The sequence below is a fragment of the Tursiops truncatus genome, chromosome 15 (assembly GCF_011762595.2).
Source record: "Tursiops truncatus isolate mTurTru1 chromosome 15, mTurTru1.mat.Y, whole genome shotgun sequence".
NCBI classification, from domain to species: domain Eukaryota; kingdom Metazoa; phylum Chordata; class Mammalia; order Artiodactyla; family Delphinidae; genus Tursiops; species Tursiops truncatus.
Genome location: NC_047048.1, coordinates 73,910,031 through 73,923,490, shown reverse-complemented (window position 1 = coordinate 73,923,490; position 13,460 = coordinate 73,910,031). Strand labels below are relative to the sequence as shown.

Genomic DNA, 13,460 nt, shown 5'->3' with positions numbered 1-13,460 from the left:
ATTCCTGGACTGTGGCTTCCCAGGAGAGGAGAGAGAGAGAGAGAGGGAGGGAGGGAGGGAGGGAGCGGGGGGGAGAGAGAGAGAGAGAGAGAGAGAGAGAGAGAGAGAGAGAGAGAGAGAGAGAGAACCTGCTTGCAATTGATGGAGGAATAACTGCCCACAGGAAACAATGAGGAAGCGGAGCTGTGGGTTTTCCTCCAAACCAAATGGCTGTTTACATGTCCCGTTTCCTCCATCTCCAGCTGTGTTTATCCGGGGCTCAGAGAGCACTGGGGCACCTGCCAGCAGGGCCTGAGATTCCTGTGGGGACATGCCACGCTCCCCGCCCGACAGAATTGCTCAGAGTGCTGGCCTTTGGCACCCACAGCTGGAATGTTTGCATCAGAAAACAGCTGGGATTGAGGGGAACTCTACGTACCCCTCCTGAGTTCCTTTTTTCTGTCACATTTTCCAGTGGATTTTCAAAGATGATCCTATGAGCCTGGGGCAGCTGAGCCCGAACCCTCAGTCCTGCCCACACCCCCTCCGATTCTGACGCCCTCGCAGATGTCCCTGTGACCTTCCGAGCCCCATTGTTTGAGCTGAACTTTGAACTGAGTAGGCGAACAGGGTCGAGGAGCCTGGGTGGGAAGGGGGACGAGGCGAAAATGAAAGTCTCTTTGGGAATAGCCCCCAAAAGCTGACCTTGAAACGTTGCCTAAGAATAGCCATAACGTTCTGTTCCAGCCTTCAGCCCAGGTCTGGGGTAGCCAGTTGGCATTTGCAGGCTCTGCTGAGTTTTCCATCACCGTTGCCCAGAAAATGATTCGGATTTGGGGTGATGCCCCTGAGGCTCAAATGGCAAGCTCCGAGGGGAGACCCACTGTCACGGACCCTTTTAGTTATTGCCTGGTGACGTGCAGATCTTACTGGCATGCGCACCAGCTGCTGGCACGGCTCAGGGCCACCGTTGTGAGTAAGACAGACCCAGTGCCTGTCCCTTGGAGCTTCGGTCTCGGACTGGACCCACCAGGGCCTGGTATGTAATGGAAGCGGGTTGAGGCCGGCAGGGGGCAAACAGGAGGGGCACATCTGTCTAAAGGGGCAGCTTCCCCTCCAGTCCCCTGTTCCCTTTGTCTCCTGCCTCTCTGACCCCTTGCTTTCAGTCTCCTTTGCTGATTCCTCACCTTCCAGGCCTCCAAGTGTAGGTGGGCTCAGTCCATGGGCCATTTTTCTATCCGGATTTGCACCTGCGGTGGCCTCATCCATTCCACGCCCCACCCCCCTTTGAAAGTATATTCCAAAGTTGTGCAACCATCACCACAATAATTTTAGAACATTTGCATCACCCCCAAGAGAAACTCTGGATCCACGAACAGCCACTTCCCTTTCCCCTCCTTCCCGCAGCCCCCGGCAAGCACTCATCTACTTTCTATCTCTGTGAATTTGCCTACTCTGGGCATTTCATATGCATGGAATCACATAATACGTAGCTTTTTGTGTCTGGCTTCTTCCACTTAGCACACTGTTTTCAGGGTTCATCCATGTTGTAGTATACATCACCACTTTATTCCTTTTTGTGGCGGAATAATATTCCATTGTGTGGGTATACCGTGTTTTGCTTATCCGTTCATCAGTTGATGGGCGCTTGGGTTGTTTCCACTTTCTGGAGGTTATGAATACTGCTGCTGTGAACATCCACGTAGAAGTTTCTAGGTGGACATTCCCATGGCTTTAGACCCCGTCTCTGTCCGATGACTTCCAGCCTGGACCTCTCACCTAAACCTGGTCTTGTTCTCCTGCCCACTTGACTTCTCCGCTTGAAAGTCTCACAGGCACCTTCTACCCACCATATCCCAAAGCAAACGCTTGGCTCTCCCCTTCCCCCAGACCTGTCTCCCCTCCCACCTACCGCCTCGCCCTCATCTCCTTAGATGGCCAGATCAAACATTCTGGGCCCAAACTGGGCACGTCCTGGGAGCCACCTTCTGGGACAGCAGCTGCAGAGGGGTTGCGTCAGGGATGCTTCTGCAGGATCTCTGCTCAGGGTATAGCCTCGGGACCCTGCATAGGCTCCAGTGTCTTCTGTGCCTCCCACGTCTATCTATGGGTGATGCAGCTGTCACCTACACAGAGTGTGAGCACCTTGCCATTTGGTTGTTACCTCTGTCTCCTTGGCCGTCAGGAGTGTGGTGCCCCTGGGGATGGCCCGTGGTCCATCACTAAGGAGGTGTCGGCATCAGTTCTTGGTGCAGGGGGATGACTGGGGAGTGGTGTGTTTCCCAGAATGTGGGACGTGTACCGCTCACAGCTCACCAAAGGATTTTAGGTGGCACAGGAGGAAACTTTACGTGGGGTGGGTGGTGGGAGAGGGGAGAAGATAACACCAAGCACAGTGAATCACACCGTGAGACTAGTACTTCCGTAACGAATCTCTTTCAGTCTTCCTGATTATCTCCAGGAGGGGAGCCACAGTGGGTGCTACACTGTCTAGGGTTTTTGGAGCCGTTCATTCATTCACCAACCATTGAGCAGCTATTATATGTCAGGCATTATAGTAGGTGCTGGAGATACAAAGTGAACCAAAACTGCCCAAACCCCTTCTTCTGTGGTCTGACATTCTACCGGGGGGGTAGAAACAGACAACAAATGAATGAATAGGAAATGTGTATACTTGTTTAGATGGCATGAATACTATGGAAAAAAAAAATCAGGGTTAGTAAGGTCCAGGAGCGATGGATGGAGAAAGTGACATCTGTGCCAAGACCTCAAGGAGGTGAGGAAGGGGGCCATACAGGTACCTGAGGGAAGAGTCTTCCAGACAGAGGGAAGAGCCAGTGCAAAGGCCCTGAGGCAGGAGTGCATCTGAGGAACAGTGAGGAGGCCTGTGTGACCAGAGGGGAGGACCTGAGGGAGAGAGTCGGGGAGTGAGGTTAGAGAGGTGGTGGGCCCGGATTATGTGGGGCCTTGTGGGGTCTTTGTCTGCTCTGAGTGAGGTGCGCACCGTGGGAAGGTTTTGAGCAGAGGAGGGACAGGATCTTAGTTCTCACGGGATCCCTCAGGCTGTTTGTGGAGAAGGGGCTGTGGGGTGATGAGGGTGGAGGCGAGGGGCGGGGAGACCAGGGAGGCGTTGATACGAACGAGTGGTCCAGGCAGGAGGTGACAGGACCAGGGTGGTGGCAGTGGAGACAGGCATTTTATGAGAACCGCCTCTTCATGTCATTTGCTCATGTTCTGTTGGATAGGTGTCTTTTGTGTTGATTTGCCGGAGTTCTTTCTCTTCATTCTGGCTACCTCGGGTCATCTCTTTGGAATTCTTCTCTGACCCTGATGTTACGAGGTGAGTTCCTAATCTGCTGGGGATCTGGCATTGTTGCCGTCTTGCCGAGAAGGCACAGGAAGTCACAGGTCTCTTTTCTGTGGCCCCCTTTGCCCCCGCTCTCGTCTTCCCCCCCAACCACAATGCCCGCCCTGCATCTTGCCTCTCGGGCTGAGCGCTGACACCTTGCCCACATCTGCTTCAGCACCTCTGACTGCACCAGCCCCAATTCAGGCTCTTTCCGTGTGGTGAGCAGCAATAGCCTCGGGCTGCTCGACTCCCTCAGGGTGGGGGACCTGCTCTCTCCTCTCCCTTTCAAAGCCAAGCTGCAATTCCTGGTCTTACTCGGGGCCTCTGAGACCACTCTTCCTCGGAGTCCTGCCTGCATTCTGCTTTCTGCCATGCTCTGCGTGATGGTTAAGAGTCTAAGGTTGAAAATCCAGCTCCACCTCTTCTTAGCTGTGTGACTGAGGGCAAGTTGCTGAACCTCTCTGTGCCCCCATTACCCTATCTGTAAAGTCACTACCTCCCAGGCTTGCTGCAAAGATCGATGAGACAATGCCTGAGAAAACCCATGAGAGCGCTTTGCATTTTACTAGGTATAGTCAGTCATGCTTGGTAAATGTTAGCTACTCTAATAATGTAATGATTTTTATTTTTATTGATCCCAACTCCTCCTCTTATTAGTATTACCTCTTTGAGAAATGACAAACTCTCTGTGCCTCAGTTTGCTCCTCTGTCAAATAGTGCCTTATCATTGGTTACTGTGAAGATTAAATGAAATAATACCTATAAAGGGCTTATAAGTGCCTAGTAAGTATGAGCTATTTTTATTGTCTCAAAGTCTGTTTTGTTCAATATTAATAAGCTACCATAGGTTTCTTTTGATTAGTCTTTTCACGATATATCTTATTTCATCCTCTTACTATTAACAATTCTGTACCGTTAGATTTTTTTAAAATTAATTTTTATTGGAGTATAGTTGCTTTACAATGTTGTGTTAGTTTGTGCTGTGCAGCAAAGTGAATCAGCTATATGCATACATATATCCCCTCTTTTTTGGATTTCCTTCCCATTTAGGTCACCACAGAGCACTGAGTAGAGTTCCCTGTGCTATACAGTAGGTTCTCATTAGTTATTTATTTTATACATAGCAGTGTATATATGTCAATCCCAATCTCCCAATTCATCCCACCCCTCCTTCCCCCCTGCCAGCCCCATCCCCATCCCCATATATCTGTTCTCTACGTCTGTGTCTCTATTTCTGCTTTGCAGATAAGTTCATCTCTGTCATTTTTCTAGATTCCACATATAAGCGATATTGTACGATATTTGTTTTTCTCTTTCTGACTTACTTCACTCTGTACGACAGTCTTGAGGTCCATCCACGTCTCTGCAAATTGCACAATTTCATTCCTTGTTCTGGCTGAGTGATATTCCATTGTATACATGTACCACATCTTCTTTATTCATTCTTCTGTTGACGCACACTTAGGTTGCTTCCATGTCCTGGCTATTGTAAATAGTGCTGCAGTGAACATTGGGGTGCACGTATCTTTTTTTTTTTTTTTTTTGCGGTACGCGGGCCTCTCACTGTTGTGGCCTCTCCCGTTGCGGAGCACAGGCTCCAGACTCACAGGCTCAGCGGCCATGGCTCACGGGCCCAGCCGCTCCGCGGCATGAGGGATCTTCCCGGACCGGGGCACGAACCCGTGTCCCCTGCATCGGCAGGTGGACTCTAAACCACTGCGCCACCAGGGAAGCCCGCATGTATCATTTTGAATTATGTTTTTCTCCAGGTGCGTGCCGAGGAGTGGGATTGCTGGGTCATACAGTAGTTCTGGTAGTTCTGTCTTTAGTTTTTTTTTTTTTTTTTTTTTTGGTACGCGGGCCTCTCACTGTTGTGGCCTCTCCTGCTGCGGAGCACAGGCTCCGGACGCGCAGGCTCAACGGCCATGGCTCACGGGCCCAGCCGCTCCGCGGCACGTGGGATCTTCCCGGACCGGGGCACGAACCCGCGTCCCCTGCATCGGCAGGCGGACTCTCAACCACTGCACCACCAGGGAAGCCCTGTCTTTAGTTTTTTAACGAACCTCCATACTGTTCTCCTTAGTGGCTGTATCAATTTATTGATACCTTCCCACCAACAGCGTAAGAGGGTTCCCTTTTCTCCACACCGTCTCCAGCATTTATTGTTTGTAGATTTTTTGATGATGGCCATTCTGACCGGTGTGAGGTGATACCTCATTATAATTTTATTTGCATTTCTCTAATAATTAGTGACGTTGAGCATCTTTTCATGTGTTTGTTGGCCATCTGTATTGTATCCTTAGATTTTAGATACTTCTTTTGTAAGCAGTATGAAGTTAAAGTTTTAAAATCTGTCCTGTCAGTCTCTATCTTTGAACAGGAGAGTTTATTTAGTCTACTTATATTTATTGATATATTTGATCTTGTTTCTACCACCTTTATAAAATTTTTCAATTTGTCCTCTTTTTTTTAATGCTTCTTTTTTCCCCCTTTCTTGCTTTATTTTGGATAGTTTTAGTTTCTTTGGTTTAGTTACTCTTGTTTTCTTCCTTCATTTCTCCTTCCCTCACCCCCTTCCTTCCTTTCTTTCTTTTTTTTCTTCTACTAAATTGGAATTTAAAACTACCACTACCACCATCATTATCTCTCCCAAGTTTACCCTCTCCTCTCTAGAACCTGGAATTGGGAGTGCAGGATGTAGACTTTGGCAGTAAGGTGTGCTAGGACCTCCTTTGGAAGTTGGATATAGAGTCACTGCATGTTGGAGCCCCACCACTGAATGTCAGTAGATACCAACCCAGGGTGTCAAACACAGGTGCCTGCAGGGCAGGTGAAATAAGTGAGTAGATTGGATGTAACCCAGTGGGTTGGGATGGGGATTGTGACAGACTATATAGCACACAGGTCCCGTCTAAGGGGGTGACCACCAGTCAGGTCAGCCAATTGCTGTTGTCCGGTGGAAGCACAGACCAAAGGTGGCTAGAACTTCTGCTTTGCTGAGAGAGCCTGGCAATAGCATTTGGCCTGCAGCATCTGGATTGTGACCCAGGCTCTGATCCAGTCGTGCATTGCGTAGCCAGGAGACCAAGGCTCGGAAAGGGGATGAGACTTGCCCAAGTCCACATGGCATGTCCTCATCAAAGCCAGAACGTGAACTCCCAGAACTGAGCCCTCTTCCTGCTGTCTCCCGCCATCTCTCCAAGTGGAATGAAGGAGTTTTTAAGACCCATGAGCATTATTTCCTTTCCCCCATTAATTCCTAATCCAAGGGGCTACAATTTTCAACCTGCAGCAGGGGCTGGGATTGTTAAAATCGGAACTATGTTGTCATGAAATATATTTCATATAATAGGCACGCATGGAGGTTTTCTTTACCGTGCCGGGCAGCTTTTCAGTTCTGGGTTTTCACGGACTTACAGCTGTTTTTCGTTTCTTGTTTTTTTTTTCTTTTCTTTTCTTTTTTCTTTTTCTTCTTCTTTCAAGTGGTGGTGGGTCTTGCTAGTGCCTCTTCATTTGCATCTTGCTGTCACCCTAGACAGGGCATGCAGGGACCCAGAACTGAAATACCAGGAAGTCTTGGTCATGAGGTCAGAGCTTGGCTTCCTGAGCTTTGATGGTGGTGCCTTGGGCAGAGGTCTGTGGACAGACACACAGCTGGTGCAGGATCAGCCCCTCCTGGAGCTGGATGAGGTGTCCCCAGAAAGTGGGTGTGCTCCGTGGGATCCAGCCCCCATTGGTGACGTTCCCATCCTCAAGGCTGCCTTTTTCTCTTTGTAGAGAAGACAACGTGGCTTTCTAACCACATGTCTCCTTTTGAGCCTCCAGGAGCCCCAAGTCGCAGCAAGTAACGGGTATGGTCACTTCTTCCAGTGACAAATCCAGCTGTGTTTTCACTCTGTGGTTTTATGGCTCCGTCTCCGTATGGCTGCATCCAGGAGCTCAGATGATGCCATCGAGAATCAGGCTCTTCCCATCTCCTGGCTCAGATTTCCTCTGTGTCAGCTTTAGTCCTGGGAGGCTCCCTTCTCATGGTGGCAACGTGGGCCTCCAGCAACCTCAGGCCTGTGTCTGATGAGCACGGCTACCAAGGGAGAAGAGAGTGTTTTTCCCGAATGTCCCAGGGCTCGTTGGGTCAGCTCGGATCCCACAGGGATCAGACCCGCAACCGTAGCAGTGAAAGCATGGAGTCCTAACCACTGGACTGCCAGGGAGTTCCCCACTATGCTCTCCTTGAGCCGGTAGCTATGGCTGGGAGATGGAAGGCTCTGGAACACGCCCTGGGAGCTGGCCGGGAGTGGCCCCTCTTGGACTCCAGGACGGGAGAGAGGACAGGGGAAAACTGGGGCCGCATCGCCTCCCTGTCTCGTGTCCTCTGCACCCTGTCTGCCTCTGCCTCTGCCTCTGGGCCCTGTGTTTTTCTCCTGGTCCTTTTCTGAATCTCAAGCAAAGCAGAGCAAGAAAGGGGGAGTTGGCTGCAGCTGTTTCCTTGACGCCCGGTTTGGCCTGGAGTTTGAGGCCCAGTGCCCACACCTCCGGGGACATGATGGGGCCGCACAGAGCGGACACAAGCGGGCACCCTTTTGGTAAATGTGATGGGAGGGGAGCGGAAGTGGTGGGTTCCTGTGCTCTGACATCTTCTCTTCCAGGAAGCCCTCACCTCGAGCCCTGCTTGCAAAACCACACGGGGCTGGCAGGACGGATGTTGGGGAAAAGTTACCCAGCCTGGCTCTAGAGGGATTTCCGCTGCTGATTCGCTGGGTGACCCCCGCACACCCCCTCCCTTCTCTGCTCTCAGTGTTTTTAAGGAATACCCAGGGCCTGCCCCTGCTCAGACATTTCGTGTTTGTTCTAAGAGCCTACTTGTGGGGGTGTTCACGCCCTACTGTACTGTTTCTGGAGGGGCCTGTGGATGTGGTGAGGTGTCTACCAGGTCCTGCTTTCTGGCTCTGTGGCCTTGGGCAAGAGGCCTTGCTTCTTTGTGCCTCAGTCTCCTCACCTGTAGAGTGAAGATAAAAACAGTACCTACCTCTTTGGGATGATTTGAGGATGAAATGACTTAAGAAACTGAAGTTTGGAACAGTGCTTGGTACACGTAGTGAGTGCTCAAGTGCTAGCTATCATGATTACTACTATGATTACGACTTTTACTGTTATTATTACTAGAAATAATAGTAAATGTAACAGCTATGATTAGTATGGAAATAATTATGATGATGATAAATATTGTGTCCTTACTGATTACCAACACTTTTACATTCACCATTCCATTCGATCCACACAACAACCTTAGGATCTGATTGTGATCCCATTTCACAGATGTGCACACTTGGTCCACTTGGACCCTCTGAGGTCTTGCAGATCCAGAGGGTTTCTTCTTAGTTTTGTGGTTCTCCCAAGATTCTTAACAAGCAGCTTTTGGGCTCCTTCCAGAAATACTGTTCTCAGCGTCAAGCCCTGTAAGTTCATGTAGCTATTCCACCTTGGATGTGGATTCCAGGGTTTTCAACACCATAGACCGTCTCTTTTGAACTTGACTCTGTTGTAACTTATTAAGACAGTGTGTTAAGTTCGGAACTGGGCAGGAGCCTCCTCACCTCCCTCCTTTTGCATGTGAGGCTTTTGTAGGGCAGCTCAAGCTTCCATTAATTTTGAAGATACCCATATTTTATGCTTGTCTGGGGCTGACTGGGGACACCTTTGGGATTCCGAGATCCTTGCAGTCTCTCTGGGATTGTGAGGCAGTAGAGACTCTCAAATACAAGGAATGGAAAAACTAGCTCAAACAGGCTTAAAAAAAAAAAAAAAAGAGCCCACGTAACTGAAAAGTATGTGGCTAGATGGTTTCGGGTGGGGCTAAATCCAGCTGTCATTAGGGAATTGCCAAACTCTTTTCCAAAGCTGCTGCACCGTTTTATATTTTCTCCTGCCCTGTATGAGGATTCCAGTTTCTCTCCATCCTCAAGAACACTTGTTATTGTTTGTCTTTTTGATTATAGCCATTTTGGGGGGTGTGAAGTGGTGTCTCATTGTGGTTTTGTTTTGCATTTCTGTAATGACTAGTGATATTGAGCATCTTTTCATGAGCTTATTGGCCATTTGTGTATCGTCTTTGGAGAAATGTCTGTTTAAATCCTTTGCTTATTTTTTAATTGAGTTGTCTTTTTTTAAAATCAATCAATTAATTAATTAAATTTTTGGCTGCGTTGGGTCCTCGTTGCTGTGTGTGGACTTTCTTTTAGTTGCGGCGAAAGAGGGCTACCCTTTGTTATGGTACACGGGCTTCTCATTGCGGTGGCTTCTCTTGTTGTGGAGCACGGGCTCTAGGTGCGTGGGCTCAGTAGTTGCAGCACGTGGGCTCAGTAGTTGTGGCTCGCGGGCTCTAGAGTGCGGGCTCAGTAGTTGCGGCGCACAGGCTTAGTTGCTCCGTGGCATGTGGGATCTTCCCGGACCAGGGATCAAACCTGTGTCCCCTGCATTGGCAGGTGGATTCTTAACCACTGTACTACCCGGGAAGCCCTGAGTTGTCTTTTTGTTAAGTTGTGAGAGTTCTTTGTATATACTGGATGCAAGTCCCTTGTCATATATATAATTTACATATTCTGTAGATTGTTTTTTCACTTTCTTTATAGTCTTTGAAGCACAATGTTTTAAATTTTGCTGAAGTCCAGTTTATCTAATTTATTTTTAGTTGCCTGTATATTTGGTGTCATATCTAGTAATGCTTTGCCTAACCCAAGGTCAAGAAGATTTACACCTTTGTTTTCTTCTAACAGTTTTATAGTTTCAGCTCTTACATTTAGTATTTATTTTTGTCTGTGTTGGGTCTCCGTTGCTGCACACGGGCTTTCTCTAGCTGTGGCGAGCGGGGGCTACTTTTCATTGTGGTACATGGGCTTCTCATTGTGGTGGCTTCTCTTGTTGCAGAACACGGACTCTAGGCGTGTGGGCATCAGGAGTTGTGGCACGCAGTCTCAGTAGTTGTGGCACGCGGGCTCAGTAGTTGTGGCACACAGGCTTAGTTGCTCCATGGCATGTGGGATCTTCCTGGACCAGGGATCGAACCTGTGTCCCCTGCATTGGCAGGTGGATTCTTAACCACTACGCCACCAGGGAAGTCCCTATGATCCACTTTGAGTTAATTTTTGTGTGTAGTGTGAGGAAGGGGTCCAATTTTATTTTTTTGCATGTGGATACCCAGTTTTCCCTGCAGCATTTGTTGAAAAGACTGTCCTTTCCCCATTTAATTGTCTTAGCACCTTGTTAAAAATTTATTGACTATAAATGTAAGGATTTCTTTCTGGACTCTCACTTCTTTTCCGTTGACCTATATGCCTATCCTTATGCCAGTACTGTACCACCTCTTACGATTTGGAGAAAGAGTGTGCCCGTAAAGGGCACAGCAAGTGCAAAGGCCCAGAGGCAGGAATGGGCCCTGAGTCTGTGGCTGGGCAGAGCGGAGTCAACACTCCCTTGTGAACCAAGACACCAAAGCCAATACCTTCCCCTCAGTTTTGGCCCAGCCAGGAACCTAGCCAGAAGGTCCTGCTCAGTTTCAATTCTCCATGCCCAGCAGCGATCTCAGGCAGGAGGAGAGGTGGGAGCAGGCAGACGGAAGAGGGAAATGACCTTTTTCTCATTTTTACTAGCTACTGGGTGTTGGCAGCCCCTCAGGGAACCATCAGTAGAGGATTGCTGAAATTCCAACTTCCAGGGGTTTGGGATGTGGTGGCAGTGCCTCCCAGGGTGTGACAGGCCCTAAAACTCTTAGTCTCAAGAATAAGAGAGCTGAGGGCTTTGCACTTGTGGAGGGAGGTGGGAGGAGGTAGGATCCCAGGGACACAGGCTGGAGAAGCATGGAGTAGTGGTTAAAAACGTGGGCTCTGGACTTCAATTGCATGGGTTGGAATGTTGGCTCCACCCCTTAGCAATCTTCGACCTTGGACAAGTGACCTCGCCTCTGGGTCCACCTCAACTTCCTCATGTATCAGGATATATTTTAGCTACAGTGACGGAGACCCGAAACAACAGTGACTTAACGTGTAATTTTATTTCTGTACAAGGCAGTCCAGGGTTTATGTTCTTCCACCCCTGGGCTCTCAGATGTTCACACTGTGTCCACGTACCAGCCAGGGAAAGGGGAGACAGGCAAGGAAAACGGAAGCTGCACGCACCCCAGTGATCAGAACCTGTGTCCTGGTGGACGGGAATGTTGCCTTTATTCCGGGTGGCCTTGTGCTCAGCTAAGAATCTGTTCTGTTGCTTTTGACCAGGGATCAGCAAGCTTTTCCTTTAAAGGACCGGATAGTAAATATTACAGGCTTCACAGGCCGTATGGTCTCTGTCGCGACGATTCCACTCTGATGATGTGGCTACAAAGAAGTGAGGACAGCGGGGAAATGACTGAGCGTAAAGCTTCGTTCGTTGCAACAGGTGGTGGGTTGGACTTGGTCCGCAGGCTTTCATTTGACCCCCTGCTTTTAGAAGGAGAGCATGCTGGATCTGCTTTGGGGGTTGAGCCCCTGTCACTGCTCACTCGGAGGAAACAGGGAGCTGGCTGGCTACACTCCCCTTTTGTGCCTTGGCTGGCTTGGCAGAAGTTCAGATGCTCAAAATTACTTACATTGGAGCATGGGGCTGGGGGTGCTTCGGGGAGTTCAACTGAATCCCGCATCATGGGTCACAGGCTTCTATCGTAGTTTTATCTGTGGACATGTCTACAAGCAGGCCGTCAGCTCCAGGAGAGTTGGGGCAGTGTCTGTGTCATCTGTGTCCTCAACAGAGGGCCCAGCCTGAGGCCAGGTACACAGGAGGCCTCACTGGATGGATGAATGGGGCACAGAGCTTCCTGGTTCCAGCCTTGAGCATCTCTTGCCTGGACCATTGCAGTAGCCACTAGCCAGTCTTCCTGCTTTTACATCCACTTTATGTTCCCTCCAGTGCATCTTCCACTTGGCAGTCAGGGTTTTTTTTTTTTCTTTTTTCTTTTTTCCCGGTACACGGGCCTCTCACCACTGTGGCCTCTCCCGCCTCAGAGCACAGGCTCCAGATGTGCAGGCCCAGCGGCTATGGCTCATGGGCCCAGCCGCTCCGCGGCATGTGGGATCCTCCTGGACCGGGGCACGAACCCGTGTCCCCTGCATCGGCAGGCGGACTCCCAACCACTGCGCCACCAGGGAAGCCCCTAGAGAGGTTTTTTAAAGGCTAAATAAATTGGATGGTGTTAGGCCTCAGCTTATAACCCCCCATCACCTCCCCATGGCTCTTGGGATGAAACCCGGAGACCACACCCAGGCCTTACCTGATCTGTGTTTGGTGTGTGCATCCGACCTCAGCACCCATCCTTCTCCTTGCTCACTCTGCTGCGGCTTCCCTGGCCTCCTTGCTGTTTCTCACTGCCTCAGGGCCTTTGCTTGTGCTCTTCTCTTGCCTGGAGTGCTGTTCCCACAGATGTTTGTATAGCCTGTGCCCTTACTTCGTTCAGGTCTCCACCCTGAGGCCCTTCTCCTCAGAGAGACCTTCTCAGACCAGTGCACCTCCCTCACTGTCTGTCCCTTCACTTGCCTGATGTTTCACCTAGCACTTAATCAATAATATAAATTATATTTACCAGAGAGGAAAGTATTCCTATTTAACTATCTGAAAGGTTATAATAGTATAGATGTTCAGCGCACTAACCTCAGAGCCAGACTGGTTAGGCTCAAGTCTGCTCCGTGACCCCAGGCAGATGACCTGACCTCTCTGTGCCTCAGTTCTCAAATCTGTCAAATGAGGATAATAATAACTACCTCATAGGGTTGATGTGAGGATTGAGTGAGCTCAGAAAGAGTGCAAGCACTCACGAAATGCTGACTCTTACTATTACCGTTAGTGGTAATACTCAACTTCTGGACTGCTCTCTCGACTGTGAGCTCCCTGAGGGCCGTCTCAGTCTCTGTCCAGACCCCGGTGCTCTGGTACATACCTGTTGCTCAGTCTGTGTTTGTTGAGTGAGGAGTGAATGGAAATACGTCGCCTTTGTACAAAAAGCTCAACCCTCAGTGACCAGCCTGCCTCTGTCTTACTTCCTCCTTGAAGCCTTTCCGGCCACACTGTCCTTCCCCTTCTCTGATTTATCACGAGCGCCTTCACCACT

General features: G+C 49.6%; 1 protein-coding gene and 1 long non-coding RNA gene across 4 annotated transcripts in view; one reads left to right on the top strand and one right to left on the bottom strand.

The window, feature by feature from the left end:
• PREX1 (phosphatidylinositol-3,4,5-trisphosphate dependent Rac exchange factor 1) overlaps window positions 1–13,460 on the top strand; it is a 198,068-nt gene that overhangs the window by 105,901 nt on the left and 78,707 nt on the right. The gene's annotated exons all lie outside the window — the stretch shown is intronic.
• On the bottom strand, window positions 11,522–13,349 carry LOC141276551 (uncharacterized). The gene is made up of 2 exons (XR_012326382.1): window positions 12,627–13,349; window positions 11,522–12,529 (listed from the first exon to the last, which is right to left on the bottom strand). It is a non-coding gene; the product is annotated as an uncharacterized lncRNA (long non-coding RNA).